The sequence below is a fragment of the Papio anubis genome, chromosome 13 (assembly GCF_008728515.1).
Source record: "Papio anubis isolate 15944 chromosome 13, Panubis1.0, whole genome shotgun sequence".
NCBI lineage: Eukaryota > Metazoa > Chordata > Mammalia > Primates > Cercopithecidae > Papio > Papio anubis.
The window spans coordinates 22,139,643-22,163,750 of record NC_044988.1 but is presented as its reverse complement, the minus strand read 5'-3'; the positions used below and the strand labels follow the sequence as shown (position 1 = coordinate 22,163,750).

The window sequence follows — 24,108 nt, the reverse complement described above, 5'->3', positions numbered from 1 at the left end:
TAAAAAAAATTGGAGTGAAATCTACCGAACATAAAATTAGCTAATTTAAAGTGAGCAATTCATTGGCATTTAATCTATTCACAATGTTGTGCAATCATCACTTCTACTTAGTTCCAAAATATTTTTGTCACCCCAAAGGAAAACTCCTACCTATTAAACAGTTACTTTTCATTTTTTCCTCCCCACTGCCTGTGGCAACCATCAATCTGCATTGTCTCTATGGATTTACTTATTCTGGATGTTTCATATAAATGGAATCATACACTATTTGTCCTTTATGTCTGGCTTCTTTTGCTTACATGATGTTTTTGAGGTTCAGTCATGTTGTAGCCTGTATCAGTACCTTTTTCCTTTTAATGGTTGAATAATATTCCATTGTCTGTCTACACCATAACTTGTCTATCAGTTCATCCATTGATACATATATGGATTGTTTCCGCCTTTTGGCTGTTGTGAATAATGCTACTATAAACATGCCTGTACATGCATTTGCTTGAGTAGCTCTTTTCAGTTCTTCTGGGTATATACGTATGAGTGGAATTGCTGGGTTGTATAGTAATTCTATGTTTAACTTTTTGAGAAACAGAATTTTTTATTTCAAATTTTGGGCAAATATTTATATCAGTAGTCCTAGTCAGACACTCAGCTGTGCTTGATTTATCTCATGGCTCACTAGGCAAACTTATGTGAAAAGCAAGCTTATAAAGAAAAAACAAGATTGTTCCAAACTGAGAACAGAACTCTATCTTCCTATTTTTTTTTTAATAAGGGGTATTCAACTACAGATTGTGAAATGAATGAGATATGTAGTAGAATGTGAACAATAGTTCTTTCTTAGACCTGGGCAAGCAGGACCCCTGCCTGGACCCTAGGCTTTGGAGTACTTTCATCAAAAATTCTAAGACCCTCTTGGGTGCCAGGCACCTGTAATCCCAGCACTTTGGGAGGCCGAGGCAGGTGGATTATTTGAGGTCAGGAGTTCGAGACCAGCCTGGTCAACATGGCGAAACCCTGTCTCTACTAAAAATACAAAAAATTAGCTGAGTGTGGTGGTGCATGCCTGTAATCCTAGCTACTTGGGAGGCTGAGGCAGGAGAATTGCTTGAACCCAGGAGCGAAGGTTGCAGTGAGTCAAGATTGCATCACTGCCATCCAGCCTGGGTAACAGAGTGAGACTCAGTGTCCAGAAAAAAAAAAAAAAGAGAGATGGCCCCAGTGACTTCCAGAACTGTGCCTGTGGGTTGACCTGGGGTCCTGTAGCTGGGCTGTTTCCAAGAGGGAGGATTGCTTCACTGTGATACGTTTTGTGGGATCACATGGTATCAGACCACCAGAATAATGCTAATACACTAACCTTGGGTGACTTTCATCACATCAGACCCAGGTTGAGTTCTGAGGTCTGGGCTTCGATGGTCCACCTTGGGCTTGAGCCATATGTGTGCCTCGTGTGTCTTCTCTTGCCTCCATCATGTGTCTTGACCATGGTGCCACTTGTAGTCTACAGCACGATGTGGCAGGGGTCAAGGTGGGGAGACGTGTCATTTCCCCTCAGTACCTCCCTCCATTAGCACCCAGAATGGTCACTTCACCCTTCTTCAGTTTGCACACCAATTGTTAGTCTTCCAGGCATGACGTGCATATGGCTTCCGTGGACTTTGGAGACCTTTGTTCTGTGACACCAGTGGGCCCTTCCGATCCATGTTCTCTCTTGCCTCCAATCAAGGTGTTGATATGGTACTCTCTGAGGTTGGCCATAAGCTGTCCTGGACAAGGGATTACCATTCCCTTTGTGAACGGGACTGCTCCTTTTACAGCACCCCCAGACCGCCAACTATTCTCCTTATAGGTGGCAATGTGTGGAACGCAGGTGTGTGGTTACCATGAAGAGTTCACATTCTAAGAATGCTGTGATTTAGAGGGAAGACATAGTTGGAAGATATGTTGTTCTATGTTTATTTTATTGAATTTTGAGGGATAAATTTAACATGGCTAGAAAACAAATTTTTGTCCATATTTTTCTTTATTACTGTGGGTAAATTTTACATTTATGGCCTTCACCAATGAAGTGCAATAACAACCTTTAAGATAATCTGTTAGAAGCCAGCTTCACAGGCAGTGCGATGGATGATGCAGCATCATGAGGAATGATATAACTAGCTCTAAATAAACAGCATTAGGGGACTGCAAAGGCAAACACATCTATGTTATTTCAATACAAAGAGATTCTGAGTAGCTAGGGCATTGAGAAAAAGTATATGGCTATTTTTTTCATGGTGAGAAATATGGCATTGATGGGCCTGAACAGAAAGACCTGGTGCCTAGGCACTCTGAAGAGCCTTCACATGCACTGATTGGACAGTAAGTCAATCTAAATACCTTTCTTTACCCATTATTCTTGATTAGTCATTATTGTAACTCACATGGACCCATGAATTTCGCAATGCGTTTTAAAATAAAATATCGCCCAGGGCCCTGCACATTCTAGGGATAGCTCTGGTGGGTCATGTTGTGAGTTTATATAACTAATGAATGCTTCCTATGACTGAACACTATAGTTGAGAACATGTTGGAGAGGGTAGCCCTCTCTAAACAGATTGATCTTTATATTAGGTTGTAAAAAGAGTACTGTGCACATAACAAGGAATATCAATAGAGTCTAGGTCATGAAGAGTCCTCTGTCATGTTTGTAACTTGGACATTATTTCATATTGAAAGTTAGTTTAGAAAGACTGTTATTGAGTAGAGGATCACTGTGAAAGAGCCAAGACTAGACAAAATGATATTATTAATGAAGCCATTGCAACAGTTCTAGAAGATATCATGAGGGTAGTGATATAAGGAGTAGACATAATAGATGATCTCTACAATGCTATTTACAGTAATTTAAAGTGAAAGATATTCAAATTATTCATTAACATAGAACTGATTAAAATTATGGCATGTCGATTTGATGAAATATAATTCAATTACTATAAATGATGTGGATCTATATTTGATCTGGAAAGTTATTCACATTATTTTTTAACTGAAAAAAGATGATACAACAGTTTGCAAAGTATGAACTAATTTTGGGGGGACTAACTCTGCCTCACATCTGTTTTTGTATATTTACACAAGAAACATTTGTGAAGGTGTATATCCCCGAATACCAACAGTGCTTATTCTGAGTGGTTGAATTAAAGGTGTTCTTGAAAAATTACTCCACCCGTGTCCACCCCCACAACCTATAACATCAATATAAAACAAACTGCTACATATATCTCATTAGCTTAGGATATAAAAAGACTACAACATAATTACCATTCAAATGAATGTAGCATAGTGTCTCAATCCATTGAGACGTATGAAAAGTTCATTTTTCTACAGAAAGTTTCTTCTCTAATGTTTCCTGGAACACCAAGTTTACCTACTAAGTCCAAAGTGACCAGTTAAAGTGTTTGTTCAGGTTGTTGAAAAATCCCAGTTTCTTTGCTGCTACTTCTGGTTCTGCTGGGGCACATCATTACCTCTAAGATCAGGTAATTGAGGTTACTGTGCAAGACCACGTCCTTGGCAGGGGCTGTCATAATAGTTGAGGCCCTGTCTGCCACAACCCTGCCCCTGCAGTCATTCCTCACAATGCTAGATCAAGAGCTGTTCTAGCATCAACTTTTTGTGTCCAGGATCATCCCTTTTCTTCCAATTTGCTCCAAACACAAACATAGTGATCTTACTTAACTGCCTCAAATCACAGCCCAGTGTAGACTTCCTGTTTCAGTCTGAACAATCACAATAGTCCACACACTTTTGACAATGTTGGTCATCCAGACTTAAATAATCCTATGTGATTGTGCATGTGTCTGAGTGGGGGGAGGGAAGCATAGAGAACCTTGTGTATAATAATAATCCTTCCTCTGGGAATTCCATTTCTGTTTTCTCAAGGATACAGTTCAGTTATACAAACCTTCAGTTTACATGACTATGCTCAACAGTGAACATCTCAGGCAGTACTGTTTTCATTTGGATATGAGGTGGCCTCCCATTTTTCTCCGAAAGCAATGATTGGATAATTGCTTTACATTGATGTGATTGAAAGATATACCCTGGTAGTTTTGCAAATAGGGTTGTTCCAAAGGCCCTCAAAAATGTTCAGAAGCTCCCCAAATAGTGGTTTTCTTTTTAGAATAATAAAAACATTAACAAAGTACTTTGTTGATCATCGGGCTGGCTGATATTTACTGGAGTAGTAAAGAAGCAATTTCATGACTTCCCTCATTTAAGAGGAATCATTGATTTTCTTTCAAGTAAAAGGATATCAGTAGTACTCACGATTAAAGGAAAATGTGTTTAAGGTTTTCAAGTACTGTGAGTTTGGATTTTATTCATATTATTATATTTCTTCTTCTTCTTTTTTTTTTTTTTTGAGATGGAGTCTAGTTTTGTTGCCCAGGCTGGAGTGCAGTGGCATGATCTCAGCTCACTGCAACCTCCGCCTCCCTGGTTCAAGAGACTCTCCTGCCTCAGCCTCCTGAGTAGCTGGGATTACAGGCATGTGCCACCACGCCCAGCTAATTTTTGTATTTTTAGTAGAGATGGGGTTTTACCTTTTGATCAGGCTGGTCTCAAACTCCTGACCTTGTGATCCTCCCACCTCAGCGTACCAAAGTGCTGGAATTGCAGGTGTGAGCCACCGCATTCGGCCATATTATTATATTTCTTATTAAGAACCTATGTTGAAGTCCTGGAATTAGCTATCTTTAAATACTTAATTTATATTTTTTATGAAAAGGATACATACATAATGCTAAAAATCATATAAAATCCCCAAATACCTCTATTTTATTTTAGACCTTTATTTTATTTCCATTCCCACTGGTTCCCCTGACCATTGCTGGTCTCCTTTCCAGAGACATCCACCAATAATTTTTTAACCTATGTTTTCTGTATTTGTCCCCATATTTTCAAATAATATATGTACATATCTATAGTTTTAGTCTTCAGTTTTAGACATCTTTGACTTCCTGTAGCAGATGAGAGTTTTGTCTCTTTTTCAACTTTTTAAAATCCACTGATTATTTCATGTAGTTTGGTTAAATCTAGATTCAAGTAAGCCAAGTGACTACAGTTTCTGGAGATTATAATTCTCTTCTTTCTTCTCACACTCTCTCTCTTCTTCCATTCGCTTATATATTTTTGAACCCATTGATAATTTCCCTCACCTCCATTACCACTGTAAAATGCCTCCTAATTCAATTTCACACAAACTTATCAGATAAAATTTGTTTCATCTTATCGTGTAGATATTTTTTCTTACCTTCCTTGTCCTGTTCTGGACTGGTTACTTGCTTGGTCTAATTCACAACTATTATCTTTGCATTTAATTTCACTACCTTTCTGAAAATTCTCTTTGCTTTTCTTTCTTCACTTGCTTTTCTTTTTCTTGGTGACTCTCTTGTTTTACTGGAGCATATCCTTCTGTAGTTTCCTTAGAAAAGGTCCAAGGGAAGGAATTGTTTTGAAACTTTGTGCATCTGATGCCTTTTTTCTTCTGCCTTCATACTTAATTGACAGCTTGCCTGGGCACAAACTTTTTAGTAAAACTGATTTTCTCTTCAAAATTGCTCCATGGTTTTCTAGCTTCCAAAGCTGCTGCTGAGATATGGAATGTAATGCAGATTCCTGAAACTTTGTGAACATTTTTCCCTCCCTGTGGAAATTTAGGATTTTCCCTTATTCCTGGTATTCTGAAATTTCGGAATGTATACCTTACCGTGATCTTTTCCATTTATTGGTCTGGGCATTTGGTGAACCATTTTAATCAAACAACACTGAGAAATTTTCTTGTGTTTTTTTTCCCCTTCAACTTGGACTATATGGATATGATGAATCTCCTGCACTGATGTTCTAATTTTCTTAGTTTTGTTCTATTTTCCTTCTTCTTGTTTTTACTTTCTAGAGGAGTTCCTTGATTTTACTACCATTTCACTGAAATTTTTATTGGTTATTGTAGTTTTAGTTACTAAACGTCCTTTTCTTCTCTAACTAATCCTTTATGACATAGCATCTTATTCTTTTTAATGAATCCTATAGCTTTTATTTTCTCTCTGATGATAATGTAATTATTTTTAAAGGTTTTTCTCATTTTCTGCATTACTTGTTTTATCCAAATTCCCTGTTTGTTTTTCTCTCTGCTGTTCATGTTGGAGACATTGTTCATTTGCTTCTAATGATCTATGGCTGTGTATTCATGTTTAATAGTGATAGCTAAAAACTTATTGAAAACCACTGCGCATTGATATTGCTGACTGATGGGCCTTTGTATTAGTCCATTCTTGCACTGCTATAAAGAAATATCTGAGACTGGGTAATTTATAGAGAAGAGGTTTAATTGGCTCATGGTTTCACGGGCTGTACAGGAAGCATGGCAACATCTACTTCTGGGAAGACCTCAGGAAACTTACAATCATGGCAGAAGACAAAGTGGGAACAGGTGTCTTCTATGGCAGGAGAAGGACCAAGAGAGAGTTGGGAGGTGCTGTAGACTTGTAAACAACCAGATCTCATGAAAACTCACTATTTCTCTGACAGCACCAGGGAGGGATGTTGTTAAACCATGAGAAACTGCCCCCATGATCCAATCACCTCTCAATAGAGGCCCCACCTCCAGCAGTGGGGGTTACATTTCAACATGAGATTTAGGTGAGGACACATCAAAACCATATCAATCTGCCCTTGGCCCCTCCCAAATCTCATGTTCTTCTCACATTGCAAAATACAACCATGCCTTCCCAACAGTCTCCCAAAGTTTCAACTCATTCCAGAATTAACTCAAAAGTCCAAAATGTCCTCTGACACAAGGCAGGTCCCTTCCACATACGAGCCTGTAAAATGAAAAACAAGTTAGTTACTTCCAAGTACAATGGGGGTATAGGCATTGGGTAAATAATCCCATTCCAAAAGGGAGAAATCAGCCAAGGGAAAGGGGCTACAGGCCCTATGCAAGTCCAAAACCCGGAAGGTCAGTCATTAAACTTTAAAGCTCCAAAATAATCTCCTTTGACCCCATATCTCAAATCCAGAGCACACTGATGCAAGGGGTGAGCTCCCAAAGCCTTGGGAAGCTCCACCACTGTGGTTTTTCAGTGTTCAGCCCCTGAGGCTGCTCTGATGGGTGGTGTTGAGTGCCTGTAGCTTTTCTGGGTACATGGTGCAAGCTGTTGGTGGATCTACCATTCTGGGGACTAGAGGATGGTGACCCTCTTCTCATTGCTTCACTAGGTAGTTCTCCAATGGGGACATGGTATGGGGGATCCAACCCCATATTTCCCCTCTGCACTGCCCTAGTAAAGGTTCTCTCTGAGGGCTATGCCTCTGCAGCAGCCTTCTGCCTAAACATCTAGGTTTTTCTTTACATCCTCTGAAATCTAGGTGGAAGCTCCCAAGCCTCAACTCTTTTTAAATTTTTTTTAATTGCCATAGGTTATTGGAAAACAGGTGATTACATGAGCATGTTCTTTAGTGGTGATTTGTGAGATTTTGGTGCACTCATCACTGGAGCAGTGTACACTGCACCCAATTTGTAGTCTTTTATCCCTCACCCCTTCCCATCCTTTTCCCCTGAGTCCCCAAAGTCCATTGTGTCATTCTTATGCCTTTGCATCCTTATAACTTAGCTCACTTTTGAATGAGAACATATGTTTGGATTTCCATTCCTGAGTTACTTAGCTTAGAATAATAGTCTCCAATCTCATCCAGGTTGCTGCAAATGCCATTAATTCATTCTTTTTTTATGGCTGAGTAGTATTCCATTGTATCTATATACCAGTTTCTCTATCCACTCGTTGATTGATGGGCATTTGGGTTGGTTCCATGATTTTGCAATTGTGAATTGCATTGCTATAAACATGCATGTGTGAGTATCCATTTTGTATAATGACTTCTTTTCCTCTGTGTAGATACCTAGTAGTGAGATTGCTGGATTGAATGGTAGTTCTACTTTCAGTTCTTTAAGGAAACTTCAAACTGTTTTCCTTAGTGGTTGTACTAGTTTACATTCCCATCAGCAGTGTAGAGGTGTTCCCTGTTCACCACATCCATGCCAACATCTATTATTTTTTGATTTTTTGATTATGGCCATTCTTGCAGGAGTAAGGTGGTATCACATTGTGGTTTTGACTTGTATTTCCCTGATCATTAGTAATGTTCAGCATTTTTCATATGTTTCTTGGCCATTTGTATATCTTCTTTTGAGTATTGTCTATTCATGTCCTTAGCCCCGTTTTTGATGGAATTGTTTGTGTTTTTCTTGCTAATTTAAGTTCATTGTAGATCCTGGACATTAGTCCTTTGTCAGACGGATAGATTGTGAAGATTTTCTCCCACTCTGTGGGTTGTCTGTTTACTTTGCTGACTGTTCATTTTGCCATGCAAAGGCTCTTTAGTTTGATTCGGTACTAGCTGTTTTTTTTATTGCATTGCTTTTGGGTTCTTGGTCATAAAATCCTTGCCTAAGCCATGTCTAGAAAGGATTTTCCAATGTTATCTTCTAGAACTTTTATAGTTTCAGGTCTTACATTTAAGTCCTTGATTCATCTTGAGTTGATTTTTGCATAAGGTGAGAGATGAGGATCCAGTTTCATTCTCCTACATATGGCTAGCCAATTATCCCAGCACCATTTGTTGAATAGGGCGTCCATTCCCCACCTTGTGTTTTTTTGCTTTATCAAAGATGAGTTTCCTTTGTCAAAGATAAGTTGGCTATAAGTATTTGGGTTTATTTCTGGGTTCTGTATTCTGTTCCATTGGTCTATCTACCTATTTTTATACCAGTACCATGCTGTTTTGGTGACTATGGCCTTATAGCATAGTTTGAAATCAGGTAGTGTGATGCCTCCAGATTTGTTCTTTTTGCTTAGTCTTGGTTTGGCTATGTGGGCTCTTTTTTGGTTCCATATGAATTTTAGGATTTTTTTTCTAGTTCTGTGAAGAATGATGGTGGTATTTTGATGGGAATTGCATTGAATGTGTATGTAGATTGCTTTTGGCAGTATGGTCATTTTCACAATATTGCTTCTACCCATCCATGAGCATGGAATGTGTTTCCATTTGTTTGTATCATCTATGATTTCTTTCAACAGTGTTTTGTAGTTTTCCTTGTAGAAGTCTTTCACCTCCTTGGTTAGGTATATTCCTAAGGATTCTATATATATATATATTTGCAGCTATTATAAAAGGGGTTGAGTTCTTGATTTGATTCTCTGCTTGGTTGCTGTTGGTGCATAGGAGAGCTACTGACTTGTGTACATTAGTTTTGTATCTGGAAACTTTGCTGAATTCTTTTTATAAGTTCTGGGAGCTTTTTGGAGGAGTTTTTACAGTTTTCTAGGCATACAATCATATCATCAGCAAACAGCAACAGTTTGACTTCCTCTTTGCCAATTTGGATGCCTTTTCTTTCCTTCTCTTGTCTGATTGCTCGGCCAAGCCTCAACTCTTGCACTCTGTGCACATGCAGGCTTACCACCACATGGAAACTGCTAGGGCTTACAGTTTGCACTCTCTGAAGCAGTGGTTCAAGCTGTACCTGGGCCTCTTCGAGCCATGGCTGGAGCTAGAGTGGCCAGGACACAGGGAGCAATGTCCTGAGGCTGTGCAGGATGGCAAGGCCCTGGGCCTGGCCCAGGAAACCACTCTTCTCTCCTGGGTCTGTGATGGAAGGGGCTGCTGGAAATCTCTCTGAGATGCCTTCAAGGCCTTCTCCTCATTGTCTTGGATATTAGCACTTGGCTCGCTATGCAAATTTCTGCAACCTGCTTGAATTCCTACCCGGAAAATGGGCTTTTCTTTTCAATCACGTGGCCAGCCTGCAAATTTTCCAAACTTTTGTGCTCTGCTTCTCTTTTAAATGTAAGTTCCAGCTTCAGGTCATTTCTTTGCTCATACTTATAAGTATAGGTTTTTAGAAGCAGCCAGGCTGTATGTTGAATACTTTGCTGCTTAGAAATTGTTTCCACCAGGTACCCTAAATCATCTCTCTCAAGGTCAAAGTTCCACAGATCCCCAGGGCAGGGGCATAGTCCAACCAAACTCTTTGCTAAAACATAGCAAGAGTGACCTTTACTCCAGTTCCTAGTAAGTTTCTCATTTTCATCTGAGACCTCTTTGGTCTGTACTTCATTGTTCATATCACTATCAGCATTTTGGTCACAACTATTTAAGAAGTCTCTAGAAAGTTCCAAATTTTCCCTCATTCTCCTGTCTTCTTCTGAGCCCTCCACACACTTTCAACCTCTGGTTATTACCCAGTTGCAAAGCTGCTTCCACATTTTCAGGTATCTTTATAGCAATGCTCCACTCCTCAAAACCAGTTTTTTTTGTCTTAGTCCGTTCTTGCACTGCTATAAAGATCTACGTGAGACTGGGCAATTTATAAAGAAAAGAGATTTAATTGGCTCACAACTCTGCAGGAGGTACAGGAAGCATGGCAGCAGCTACTTCCTGGGAGACCTTGGGAAACTTACAATCACGGAGGCAAAGTGGGAGCAAACATCTTACATGACAGGAGCATGACCAGGAGAGAGAATGGGAAGGTGCTATAAACTTTTAAACAAGATCTCATGAGAACTCATTATCATTATGGGGGGCGGGGATGGTGTTAAACCATGAGAAACTGCTCCCATGATCCAATTATCTCCCACCAGGCCCACCTCCAGTATTGGGGATTATATTTCAACATGATATTTGGGTGAGGACACAGATCCAAACCATAGCAGCCTCAAAGGACAACCAAATGATTATTCTGCTTTTTGATCAGAAACCCTTATATGGTAATTTCTTACTGTCTTTTATTCTGGGGTGGTTCAATTTTACCAGAAAATAGCATCCAGTCTACTGCCTGAGGGGCAAAGACTGGACTGCTAGAGTTCTGAAACTGCTCAGGGAAAGAGAGTCTGAGGGTCTCTGTTCAACACATAAACTTTAAAATTAGCTCCTGGTTTTAGTTCAGCATCTCATTTGTGCCCGGCGTCCTCACTTCTGTAGTCTCTTATTTATTTTCCCCCAGAATATGCTGCCCATCACCTTCAGGGATTGGAGGCACTTTCACCTGTTAGTGTCGGGGAATGATCTGGAGTCTAATTGTTTCTTACACCACTTCTAACTAATTTCTCTTTTTTTCTTCTAGCCTGCTTCCTCACCTGTGCCTGCTGCCTCACCAGGTGTAATTCTTAAGAATTGTTTGTATTAAGCTGGCTTGCTTCTTGGCTAGATGGGTGTTCCTATTCCATCATTTTTCTATCCTAATATGTTGTGGTTCTCTGTTTTATGTCTTCTGGATTTATAAAAATGGAGATTGTACTTCTGTTTCTTATTCACATTGTTGTGTTAATTTTAGAGCATAAAATGGAAATGTTTACTATTCTTAATTGATCTGAAGTATTCACCTCTCAAGTCATTATTCCTTATAATAAAAGCATGACGAGAAACTCTGTTAATGTATTTGCAAGTGATTTGTCTTTATTGGGGATGTTAGCTGGTGCTTCTCTTCAATTATGAGATGTGTACTTTCAGTTGACAATGAGAGATATGAGATGCCAAAAACCAGTCTGGCTAAAGTAGTTATGGTTATATGAACATAGAAAATTTATTCCTGAGACATTTCTTAATATAGTGACATAACTTAAATGAAGAATTCTACCAGTAACTAAAAATTAAAATGAATTAATCATTTAATATCTATTAAGTGCTGGGCTCTAAGACTGCAGAAAATAATGACCGAATTGTACACTGTTAAAAGTAAAGCAAATTCTTACCCAGTCAAAGCTATATCTACCCTCTTCACAAAAGCAGGGGGAGTGTTCTTTTCTGCTGTTCTCATCCAGCTCTCAGGATAGTTTGCTCTGTGCCATTTTCTCCTCTGCAAGTCTGCTCATTACAACTACATCTCATTGGTCTTGATACAGGTTACATATTGAATTGATAGGAATTACAGTTAACGAACTCAGAAATCCAGGAAATACTGCATTTAATTTTTGTTTTCTGGAAATAAGCTTGATTTCAGCTTGAAGCTCCCATCCTCACAGCATACTCTTGCTCAAACTTACCTCCCTGCAGGGTAAATGCACCTGAAAGCAATAACTTAAGCATAACCTTAGAATGACCCTGTATGGCAGGTGCACCTGAATGTGTGTTCCAAACTAGGGAATCTGGGAGTGGCCAACCTGGAGATTATTCCTTGTCTATGAGGAATAGCTGAGCCACCAGCCGACCCGTGGAACGTGAGCCAGACAGGAGATTGAGGCCCTGAATTTTGGGTTAAATGAAGGTTGCCAGGTGGAGGTTGTTAGGGGCAGGGTGTTAAGTAAATTTCTATATAAACTGCAAGCTGTTCGCAAGCGGTGGCGGCTTTCCTGCCCAGCCCACCATCGCTGGCTGTGCAGTTATCATGTCCGGCCCACCGCCACTGGACTATGTAAGGTGGTTACTTTGCCCAGCCTGCCACTATGAGACTGTGTGGTTCTCCTGCCTGGCCTGCCACCACTGAACTCTCTCCCCTGTAGGTAAGTCCACAATAAAACCCCATGTTTTACTTGTTGGCTCTGGGCCTCTTCAGCCTCTTGAGCCTGGTGCCATACCCACTGGAGTCGAGAGCATGATACTGAACCCCTTGAAACCACTTGCAAATAGCACCCTCCCTCTAAGCACCTCCTGGCAACCCTCATTTAACCTAAAACTCAGGGTCTCATTCCTCTGTATGTCTCGTGTTCCTTGGGTCGACCATTGGCTCAGGTATTCCACATAGGCAAGGAATGAATCTCTGGGTTGGCCACTCCTGAATTCCCTATCTTTGAACACACATTCAGATGCATCTACTGTAGAGGGGCATTCTATGGACATGCTTAAGCTACTGCTATCAGGTGTGGCTGCCATACAGCCAGGGAGCACTCTATGTGTCATTTGCTCTCCAGATTTACAGACCTCTTTGTCTTCAACTTTATTTCTCAAATTCTTTCTTCCCCCTATAGGGTCTTGGGTGTTTTGGGGGGGGAGGAAATAAACCTGGCAAAGGAATTGTATGCAGGCAGCTTCTGAGGTCTGGCCTGTTGTAAGGAACATGGCTGTGCTGCAGCCAAGCAGGCACAGGGCAGCAGGCACAGGCCAAGGTAAACAACCTGGATGACTCGGCGGGTTTGTGGCACAGGCACACAGTCCCGTGTCTTACATAGGCATAGCCATGTAGACATAACAGAAGCTCACCACCTGGCTCTCGGCCTCGATTGTTTGTGCAATGTATAAAAGTAACACCCTGTGAGGAAGCTGCTGAATGAAGCCATGTCTCATCTATCTGCTGTCTCTCAAGTGTTCTTCCAGCTCCCTGCCCCATGTCCCTCAGTCTCCCACCCACTCCCCTCAGCCGGGGCTGAAACCTAACCCTGAGCATAACACCTGCCTCACACCATCTCTAAAGGATGGATACCTTGACTTCCACCTTTTTTTTTTTTTTCATGCTCAGCCAGGAGGAGGAGAAGACTTCTACCTTAAATAGGAAGGAGGAAAATATATGAAAAACATAATTAGTATCCCAAAAGTATTCTTACTCAATTGTGAGCAGTCAAATCTATTAGTGTATTTGGAAGACCATGCATTCAGAGAAGAAAAAAAACTTAGAGATCACCAAATCCATGCTTCTTATTCTTTTCTCTTTTTTTTTTTTTTTTTTTTTTTTTTTGAGACGGAGTCTTGCTGTGTGGCCCAGACTGGAGTGGAGTGGCGCAATCTCGGCTCACTGCAAGCTTTGCCTCCCAGGTTCACGCCATTCTCCTGCCTCAGCCTCCCGAGTAGCTGGGACCACAGGTGCCCGCCACTGTGCCCGGCTAATTTTTTGTCTTTTTAGTAGAGATGGGGTTTCACTGTGTTAACCAGGATGGTCTCTATCTCCTGGCCTCGTGATCCGCCTGCCTCGGTCTCCCAAAGTGCTGGGATTACAGGCGTGCTTCTCATTTTCTGGTGAAGAATCCTAGGGCTGAAAGGTCAATGCCCTGATGAAGGGCAAGTGGACTGTTTTTTTTTTTCCCTGTGCATTTGGTTACTGTTTCTGTCGACTCTAAACAAATGCTGAGTCAGTTTCATCGAGGTTTTTGGACTACAAGGACAACTCGAAATTGCTTGAATTTGACCTTCTATCTTGTTAGATAATGTTTGGAACCAAGGCCTTGTTCTATAGAGTGCCTAAAACTGGACTTTCAGTGACTCAATCAAAAACAATATTCGTGTTTTCTGATTCTGGGGAAATGAGAAAGGTAAAGGGGCCTAGATCTGGTTTTGACAGTATGCTTGCCTAATCTTGTGAGTCTGCAACTTATTTGCTATGGAAAACAGCACGCTTCATTATTACTTCATCGCATCAGGTGGATAAAAGACAGCACGGGGCTCTTGGCCCACCTGACCTCGAATGAGTTGAATTCTAGCTCCATCACTTTAGGAGTAGTGTTATGGCAAATCACTCTAAATATTTCAGGTCTTGAGTACCCTCATGTTTAACATGAGTTTAATGCTACCATTGTCCACTCATCTTCCAGCATTATTATGAAGATTAATGTGCAATGGTGTCACTAATTAATGCAGCCAACAAATATTTATTCCACAACCATTATGTTCCAGAGCATGTACACTTAATACAGTGGTGAGCAGAACTGCCTCTATTCTTGCCCTTATAAATCCAGTAATCACACAAACAAGTCTATAACTGTGTGGTAAGTGCTCTGATAGAAAAGTGTTATAAAAAAGCAGAAGGAAGTGATACTTAAATTGAGGTCTAAAGTGCAAGTAGGAGGTCACCAGGCATGGACTGATGAAAAGAACATTCTAGGCAAAGGGAATAGCAGGTACCAAGGCTCCAAGGAGGTCATCAAAGCAGGCTTGAGGCTGGAGCATAGGGAAAATGGCAGAAGATGAAGGTGGAGCTGGAGGCACAGGCCGGATCCTGCTAGCCTTGCACGTGAAAGTTCTTTGCAGGCTTGTTAAGAATTAGATGTTAAATAAGAGTCGGTGAGGCTCCAAGTGGGGCTTAAGAAATCATAGATGTTTGTCAGAGTTTGGGGGTAGCTATTATTAATACTTAGTCTTTGATGTACAGTATCAAATAGTGGTTGTGAATATGGGATTTGGAGCCAATGGCCTGTGTTTGAATTCAGGCTCTGGCAATGCTTAGCTGTGTGAGCTCAGGCAGCTACTTAACATCCCTCTGCTTCTGTTTCCTCATCTATAAAATAGGGAAATAATGGCATGTACTCAGAGGGTTGCTTTGAGTTAAGTCAATATATGTAAATTAAGGATACCCTGGGGCATATGAAGCACTCAGCACATGATTATTGTGTCTGGGCTATACTGTGGATGACATTAGTCTGATTTTCAGATAAATGGTGCAAGTATTTTTTGACAATACATCTTCCATAGCATTCTTGTAGTATAGACAGAAGACTGAGTCTGGGATCAGACTTCTTGGCTTTGCAAGAGATTAACCTCTAAATTTCAGAGTCCTCATCTGTAACTTGGGAGAACTTTTCCTCTCTGTCACTATTTTCATCATTTCTATCCTCCATGTCACTTTCAAATAAGCTATATTTAATATGTGGAAGTGGGTCTCTTTTAGAATAAGAGGATTCTGTCTTTGAAATCTGATAGCGTAGCAGCACTTCAACAGCTGAATGCATTTGCTCTCCCTGGTCTGAAAAGTATCTCTGGTTTGGAAGAACTGGAGCAAAAAAAGAGGCAAAGCACCATGCCTATTGTTATTACCTTGATAACTTTTATTTCTCACTGGAAAATCCTGTTCTATCTCCCTATTGCTGCCTTTGTTTCACAGAATAGTCTCACTTTTGTCAACAAACCATGTCCTTTCTATTTTGTATTGTATTTGGATTCTGCCTAATTAATTTCCCTTTCCTTTGTGAGAACACCTAACACTCATACAGAATTAAGATTGGGGATTTTTTTGTGATTGCCTTATTGCCTTCTTCTAAGTCCTGTGTTAATGGGTAGCATCTCCACACGGCCTGCATCCTTCGTGTGTTTTAGATTGCAGCACCTTGATGTTTGGGATATCAAATGGGACCCATCTGTGGGAGGATTATATCACAGAAGAGAATAATGAATTTCTGTGTTTTGAGAGAAGGGAGTCCAAGGGAAAAAAGGTAGAGAAATGTCTTACAAAATGCTCTCCCTTATATTGCCTCATCCAATCTACATTCTTCTGAGGAGTAGCAGATATGATCCCTATTTTAGAAATTAAAGCCTAACAGCCTTATTAGCAGAGCTTTGCTTACCCAAAGTCATGCAGCCAGCAATATGGGAGAACTGAGGCTTGAATCCTTGTCTTCTGACAACCAAACTCACGCAACTGTAGGTTATCAAGGAGTCAGACACTTGATTGCTAATTTTCTCCTTGGCTTTCATTTAGTGATGTTGCTTGTGTACTGCTCTTAGAAATAAGGAATGCAGTGGGGCATTTCAAGTCTAGAGGTACCTGCTACAGATGTTGTCATTCTCAGTGATTCACAGCTGGTGATGCAAGTCTGTCGAGATCAACAGGGGGTTTGTGCCTGACACATTGGGGGTTCTGTGAAAGAATAACTGAATCAAGCACAGCTCTTTCTACACGTGTGACAGCCAAACCATGTCAGACCACGTTCTGACTGTGACTCTGGACCAAATTGATTAGTGACAGTTACTCTACACGGAACCAGGGTTGCATTATATCTTTAATCTGATTAGAGAGGTAGGGAAGACTTGGGATGCCCTTATATCCTGCTTTAGAAACAATGCCCAGGATTGTTAATCCTTGAGGCAGGCGACTACCTCTTTTCAACAGCAGATGCCTGGGTCCTACCCCTAGGGGTTTGGATTTAATTGGTGCAGAGTCTGGCCTGAGACATCAGGATTTTAACAAAGCTCAGGTGATTCTAATATACAACACAGCTTCAGAACCTTAGACCAGTAGTTCTCAAACCTTGCATACATTAGAATCATCAGGGAGCTCTTAAAAAGTAGATATCTGAAGCCCCACCCCGACAAAATCACATCATAATCTCTGAAAAGAAAATTAACAGAGTGGAGGAGAAAGTATCTTCTGATGCAACCTATTCTTTTATTCTCTTGCAGTTGGTGGGTCTTCACTTCCAAAGTTACACCTGCTCCACCACTCTCGAACTGTCATGGCTGTGTTTTGGCTCCCTCTAAAAACGAGCAAGACTACTTGATTTCAGCTGCAAGTGATCTTCTTAGATTTCATGTCAGTGATGTTATCACTTGTGTGGGGCTGTTAGAAACGAATGAGGAGGAAGGACAGAGCATCTCAAGCACAGAAGACCCTCCCAGATGCTAATGTGTCTATTTCCATTGGATCACCATTTGCTGTGGTTTTAATGGCCACTCCAAAATTCAGGTATTGCCAATTGCGATGGTGTTAAGAGGTGGGGCCTTTCAGAGGTGGTAAGGTCGAGAGGATGCCTCCCTCATTAATGGAATTAAGGCCCTTAGAAAAGAGGTTTCATGCAGCAGCATTTGGCTAGTTTGCTGTCCTGTCCTTCTACCATGTCAGGATGCAGTAAGAAGGCCCATGTCGGGTGTTGGCACCTTGATTTTGGACTTCCCAGCCTCCAGAACTGTATTTTTTATAAATTGCCCAGTTTCAGGTATTCTGTTTATAGCAGCACAAACTAAGATGCTTGTCACAGTGATTCCATTAGAATACCCTGAGAAGCTTTTAAATAACAGATACCTGGGTCTTATCCCTCAACTATTTAATTAGCCAGATATGACACCTGGGCTTTGGCATTTTTTTAAAAAAAGTTCCCAGATGCAGTAAGGAGTTATTAAAGCATTAAATCCTACTGGGTGCTAGGCACCACAGCTGCACACTCAGGGCTTGAATGATCATGCCCTAGTCCATTCGCCAAGCATGCAAAAAGCTGCCTTTGCTGTGCTTGAGCCTCTAGTTGGCGAGCAGTTATTCAGTATTCCATCAGCATGCGGTGCTATCATTTTGCTCATTGCTCCTGGGCTCTTTTAAGTTTGGAAATACTGTGCTCTCTATATTTTCCCCTAACCCCCAACCCTGGGAACCTAAAGTCAGGGACAATAGCAAGCAAATTTTGTGTGAGGGAGCCCATCAGTGTTGGCAGGAGCTGTAATGGTAACTGCAGGAGTTCATCCACCCACACTGGCCTCCTGGGCCTTTGACCATCAAAACGTTTGAATATCAATAAAAACAATCATGTTGCATGTAAGTAAGGAGCCAAAACCCTCTTACTAGAGGGAATCTGGAATGAATAAAAGGTAGCAGGTCAGGAAACATCTTGGGAGATAGGAAGCTCTAGGTCTTGGTCTTCCCTCTTTGGTGGGAACCTGATCATTCTTCCAGCCTTCACAGCCAGCCTTCTCAAAATGGCTTTTCTGCCTTTCATAAAGGTGGCTAAAAATGCCCAGGTGTTCAGGTTGTTCTTGATCTTCTTGTACCTGGAAAGAAATGGAAATGTAACTTAGGGTGCTAAAGAATCTCATTGGGAGGGTATTGTGGAAACATACTGTGAGGTTCTAACTGAGGTTTGAGGGGAGTGGGTGGACGAGTGGCAGGCAGCTAAAAGAACACTCAAAGAATTTTAGGGAATTTTGACATGGCTTTATTCTCTCTCGGTGCAAGTGGGCTGTGGGTGCAAGCAAGGTGTATGTACAGCATCAGCAGGGTAGTTATACCTTTTGCAGACAATAGTGGCTCCAAGCCAAGCACAAGCACACATGAGTGGTTACTTACTACACCTCATGTGGTATGTTTGCATCATGTGTGGAGCTGTGTGCCTGTACTCCAAACCTGCTGAGTCAGACTATACCAGAAGGTCACCTTGGCCTATTTCTGACTAAAGCACAGCCATTTCCCTTATACTCTGCTCCCTAGGCTGAGGGCATCCTCTGGGGCAGGGACACCTACCCATAGGGCAGAACCCTGAATCTATAACCTGCAATACAAAGAATAACAGCTGACTACTAGGATCCCAGCTATGCTACTTACGACTGAGGGCCCAACATAGGCCAGAGCCCAGAGATGCCCACCATCTCTACAGGGGGTTGTCAGTAAGGCTCTCAACCACCTTAATCTCCTGTGAGACCCCTTGTGGGGCCGCTGTTATGTTCTGCCAACTGTCAGGGATAAAGGCACAACATTGTGTTCCTAAAAGGGCACAGAGGCCTCTTTGGGCAGCAGTTACTATGTCTAAAGCCATTCAGTTTTGCAACACTATCTTTCTGATCCGATCGTGACAGATACCTACCTTGCTCTACGTTGGTGGAAGACCAGAGGATTGCTAATTTCACATGTGGCCTCCAGTCATCTGGTGTCGCCCCAAGTTGGGCACCTTGGCCAGTTCCCTAATCAAACAGAAAAGGCTCTACACCCCCACCCCGCTACAGCACTTAGTCTTTGAGCTAGAATGCCTGGGCAGGACTGGGTCGCATGGCATTCTCCTCCTCCTGAATGACTTGCATCAAGTCTGTTATACAACTGCCATCTACTGACAGTTTTTGGCATTTCACTGGCATCCTTCCACGCAGTCCATATGGCTGCCTATGTTCACTCAATCAGCATGTGGTCACCTTGCCCTTGTGCCAACCACCTACTCATTAGCAGTCGCTGATGGAGGGAGGGGTGTCATAAGAGGCCAGCTTTTCCATCTCAGAGGCGGAATGGGATATACTATCTGTCCCCTTGTCCCACAGATGAAGTATCCAGGTGGGCAGAGGTTCCCCTGGATGCTGGTGGCACTATTTAATTCCCGGAGCTCTGTGTGGCATCTCGTAGGAAATGAGCATGCACTTCCCACAGCACAGTCACAAACACCCATCCAACTCGGCCGGCAAAGCTTCATTCCTTCTCGGTGCTCTGTGCTTCCAGTTTCAGCTCTTTCCCCACACTTGTGGGGGATCGATCTACCACTACCCAGGTTTCCACCACAGCCCATCCGAGCAGCACATCTGCCACCAGTTCCCACAACCCATGTTGTGGCCATGAGGCCAACCTGGAATCGTCAGGGACTTAAGGCTCACCGTGGGATTCTGCTTATAGTGCCAATTGTCAGGTTCTAACTGAGGTCTGAGGGGAGTGGGTGGGCAAGTGGCAGGCAGCTGAAAGAACAAAGAAGTGCAAGGAATTTCAATGTGGCTTTATTGTCTTTCCGGGTGCAAGTGGGCTGTGGGTGCAAGCAAGCCATATGTACAGCGTCAGCAGGGTAGTTATACCTTTTACAGACAATAGTGGCTCCAAGCCAAGCATGAGCACGCATGAGTGGTTACTTAATGCACCTCACATGGTGTGGTTACATAATGTGCCTCATGCGGCATGGTTACATGACATGCAGAGCTGTACGCCTGCACTCCAAACCCTCTGAGTCATGTTGCGTCGGAAGGCTGCTTTGGCCTGTTGCTGACTAAAGCACAGCCGTTTTCCTTAAACATATGAAGCCACATGGAGAGGGGACAAATCCCATGGAAGCTTTCTCTGGCTTTCTGCCTGTTTAGTATACAATACACAAGTGGATTGGGGGCTGGCATGGCTTTGCTCAGTTATCCTTTCAGTAGCTCCCATCTTCTCAGTGCAGACCACCTCTCTTTTGTGAATCCTGACTGTTCATCTGAATCAAGCCCTGTTCTCTCTCCTCTTTCCCAATGGTACAAGCTTTGTTGTACCATTTAGACACTGTTATACTAACGACACTTCTCTGTCCTACTACACTGTTAAGTCTTCTCAGGCAGTAACCTGCTCGATCATTTCTTTGGCTATGTAGCTAACACAGTACTTCTATATAATTGATGCTCACAGAAATTAAAACAAATGAGCGAAAAGGGCCTTCTTCTCTCTCCATCTTCTTGACTTGGATGTTTATAACATTTCTTCTGCAGTTCTCCAAGTTAAGGTTCAGGTGAGAAGATCTTTGTGGAAGGCAGTTGCAGCAGTGGAAGAGTGGAAGCTGATACCTTCGTCTGTGTTTCACAAGTTGAGGTGGTCAGCAGAGCTGCAGACCGGATAGGAGAACTGGGGCGTCAAGTTCTCACTTTCCCGATCTGAATGACTCTTGAAAGATCTAAAATGAGGGCCTCTCTGAGGTGGGGGAGCTGATTGAAGCAGGGCAAAGAAATAAAAATTCTTACCAGTTCACGAATAGAGACACAGAGGATCTCACCTGTGTCTGGCACTTAGCGGACATGCAGTAAATATTTGTTGGGTGAACTTGTCTGCCATAACCTTAAGAAGGCATCAGTTCACAGGGACTTCACGTAGTTTCTAATGTGCAGCTTGGCTCCATTTCTGTTGCTTTCCTAGCATGACAATTACTATTAAGTTGAGACGATTCATTAGTCATTTCCAGAACAGTTTTATTGGGATGACTATTACCATGTATTTAACTTCTCAGATCTCCATAGCATTTTATTGCCGATTATTGTTCCACCAATCCTTTCAATGGTGATGGAGCTGTATTCAGTCTTGGTAAGGGCCAATCTATTCAGCTAGCTGCATGTCCAATGGGCCCCCAGTTAAAATCCCCACAGAGGCCCTCCCAGATAATACAGACCTTTAATTGTGCGGTGTTAACAAAGATCACACAGATTTTCCTTTATTTTTTATTAGCCAAATATTATAGTGATCAATGATTACCATTGTATAGAAAACATACTAATGAAGATACAATTAAAATAGGTTTCAAGGTACCAGCATGCAGGAAATCAAGTTCTTTAGAAAAGATGATTGATAGGTATCTGGGATTTTTGTGTTTATGTGTATACCTACGGAAACCAATTTAAACAATGTTCTTTTTGTTTTGGTCTCCTTGAAAAAGTGCTATAAACTGTTCTGATCTAAGATGTAGAGAAGGAAGGCAAATAGCTATGAAATGTAGTTACAAAACAAGGGTTTGCGTTGTTGAAAGTGTTGTACGTGCCATTCCATGAAATCAGAATTTTTGATCTGTATGATGACTTAGTGTTATGTGTCAGATACCTTCTAGCAGCAACAGAAATGTTTTCTTGGGAGAAGGAATGAAAGCATATATGGAACCCTGATATATATATGATAAAATGTATATATTTTCTATATTATGTTTTATATACTTATATATAATATATAGTATAAAATATATAATATATATAATAGGATACATAAGAAAACTATTTCAGTTGAAAACTTGATCCTTCCACACCCCCACTTTATAGCTCCTTTGTCTCCATATACTGTCCAACAAGCATATTTCTGGAACTCTTGGGCTCTGTACAGTTTTTAAACTGTTGCCCCATTGAGTAGTTTTAGAGAAGCATTCTCTAGTGTGAAAGTGGACCCCTTTTCCTTTCTGAAAAGACAAATGAGGCAACTTCAATCACCCTCTTGGCCCCTGAACTTTGTTTATTCAATAGCAGTGGTAATGGCTGATTTATCAGCTCAATTTTAAAACATTTCATTTGTTTAATCTTTAGCTTTGATGCTGGGGGGATCCTCGGGGAAATGTGTTGCTTGTTCTTTTGAACACCCCAGTAGACGACAGGTGAAAAGTATAAATAATGGGTCTCAGAACTTTTAATTAGCCCAATAGGCAAGAGCGGCTCAACACATCCAAAATAGAAGACACACCATAGCCATCTCGAGATCTTATTTTCCGGAGTCTTTGTTTTTCTGAAATCTTTGCCGAACGGACGGAAATTCCGGATTTGACGAGTTGAAATTTTTTGATCGAGTTTTTCTGAATGAATGCGGACGCGTTTGACGCGCCTGAATGAATTTGTTTTGAAATTTGAACCGATCTGTTTGAACGACGCGAGTTCTGATCGAACGCTGAACGATGCGCCTGAACGCGATTTTGAACGCGCCTCTCCTGTCTCTGCCTCTCCTGTCTCTGCTCCTCCTGTCTCTGCCTCCTCCTGTCTCGTCTCTCCTGTCTCTGCCTCCTGTCTCTGCCTCTCCTGTCTCTGCCTCTCCTGTCTCGCCTCCTGTCTCAGTTTCTCCTGTCTCTGCCTCCTCTCCTCAGCCCAACATCTAACAAAGTATTCCACACATAGGAGTTATTCAATAAATAGTTGAAACCCTATGAGAATTACAGGCATTTTACTCTCAGAGATAGACTTAACAACAACCCCTACTTATCACAACTTAGGCAGTCAAAACATTTTAGGGAATTGTACAAGAGCACCAAAAGTCTCATGATTCAGGCTACAGTCTTGCCTTAGAACAAATGAGTTGGGATGACATTAAAGCCCAGAGAAGCTAAATTATTTGCCCAAGTTCCTTATCTATAAAATGAGGAGGTTCAGTTTGATGATCTCAGGTCCTTTCAACTAGAGCATTTCAGAAGCATCCATGATCTATGTTATTGTCAATTGTACTACCGGCTATAACGTATGTAGGTGCACTCAGCTGGAGTGACCAACCTGTGATTTGTGCTTTCCTACTCCGCATTGTGATCATTAGACTTCCTTTCCAACCACACCAGCCTAAATTCTGTGCTGTAAACTTTCAGTTCACGAAAAAATCTTGCCCAGTTAAAAACTGAGGCCGGGCACAGTGGCTCAGGCCTGTAATCGCAGCTCTTTGGGAGGCTGGATCACTTGAGGTCAGGCTGGATCACAGGAGTTTGAGACCAGCCTGGCCAACAGGGTGAAACCCTGTCTCTACTAAAAAATCAAAAAATTAGCCGGATGTGGTGGTGGATGCCTATAATCCCAGCTACTCAGGAGACTGAGGCACAAGAATCACTTGAACCTGGGAGGTGGGGAGGTTGCCACGAGCCAAGATTGTGCCACTGTACTCCAGCCTGGGTGATAGAGGGAGAATCCAACTCAAAAAATTGAGATTTTGTTCTCTGGTTTCTGACCCACAGCAGATTGGAACATTTATTGTTCTGCTTTTTAGGCTTGGTGATTAGCAATTGTGTTCCTGTTAAACAGCCTGTGGTTGAATTCTGCACATTGGAATGGCTTATTGACTCCTTTGTAAGTTAGGAATATATTTTTATGGCATCATTTGTATCTTCAAAAATATGTATTATGATAAAATGAATCACATTTGTCACTTTTTAACACCATAATTATTCTGTAAAG

General features: G+C 41.6%; 1 long non-coding RNA gene across 1 annotated transcript in view; it reads left to right on the top strand.

The window, feature by feature from the left end:
* LOC103878424 overlaps positions 1-24,108 on the top strand; it is a 150,610-nt gene that overhangs the window by 8,846 nt on the left and 117,656 nt on the right. Inside the window, exon 3 of the long non-coding RNA XR_004177827.1 lies at positions 17,137-17,419. This is a non-coding gene — a long non-coding RNA (uncharacterized LOC103878424). The remainder of the gene's footprint in view (positions 1-17,136; positions 17,420-24,108) is intronic.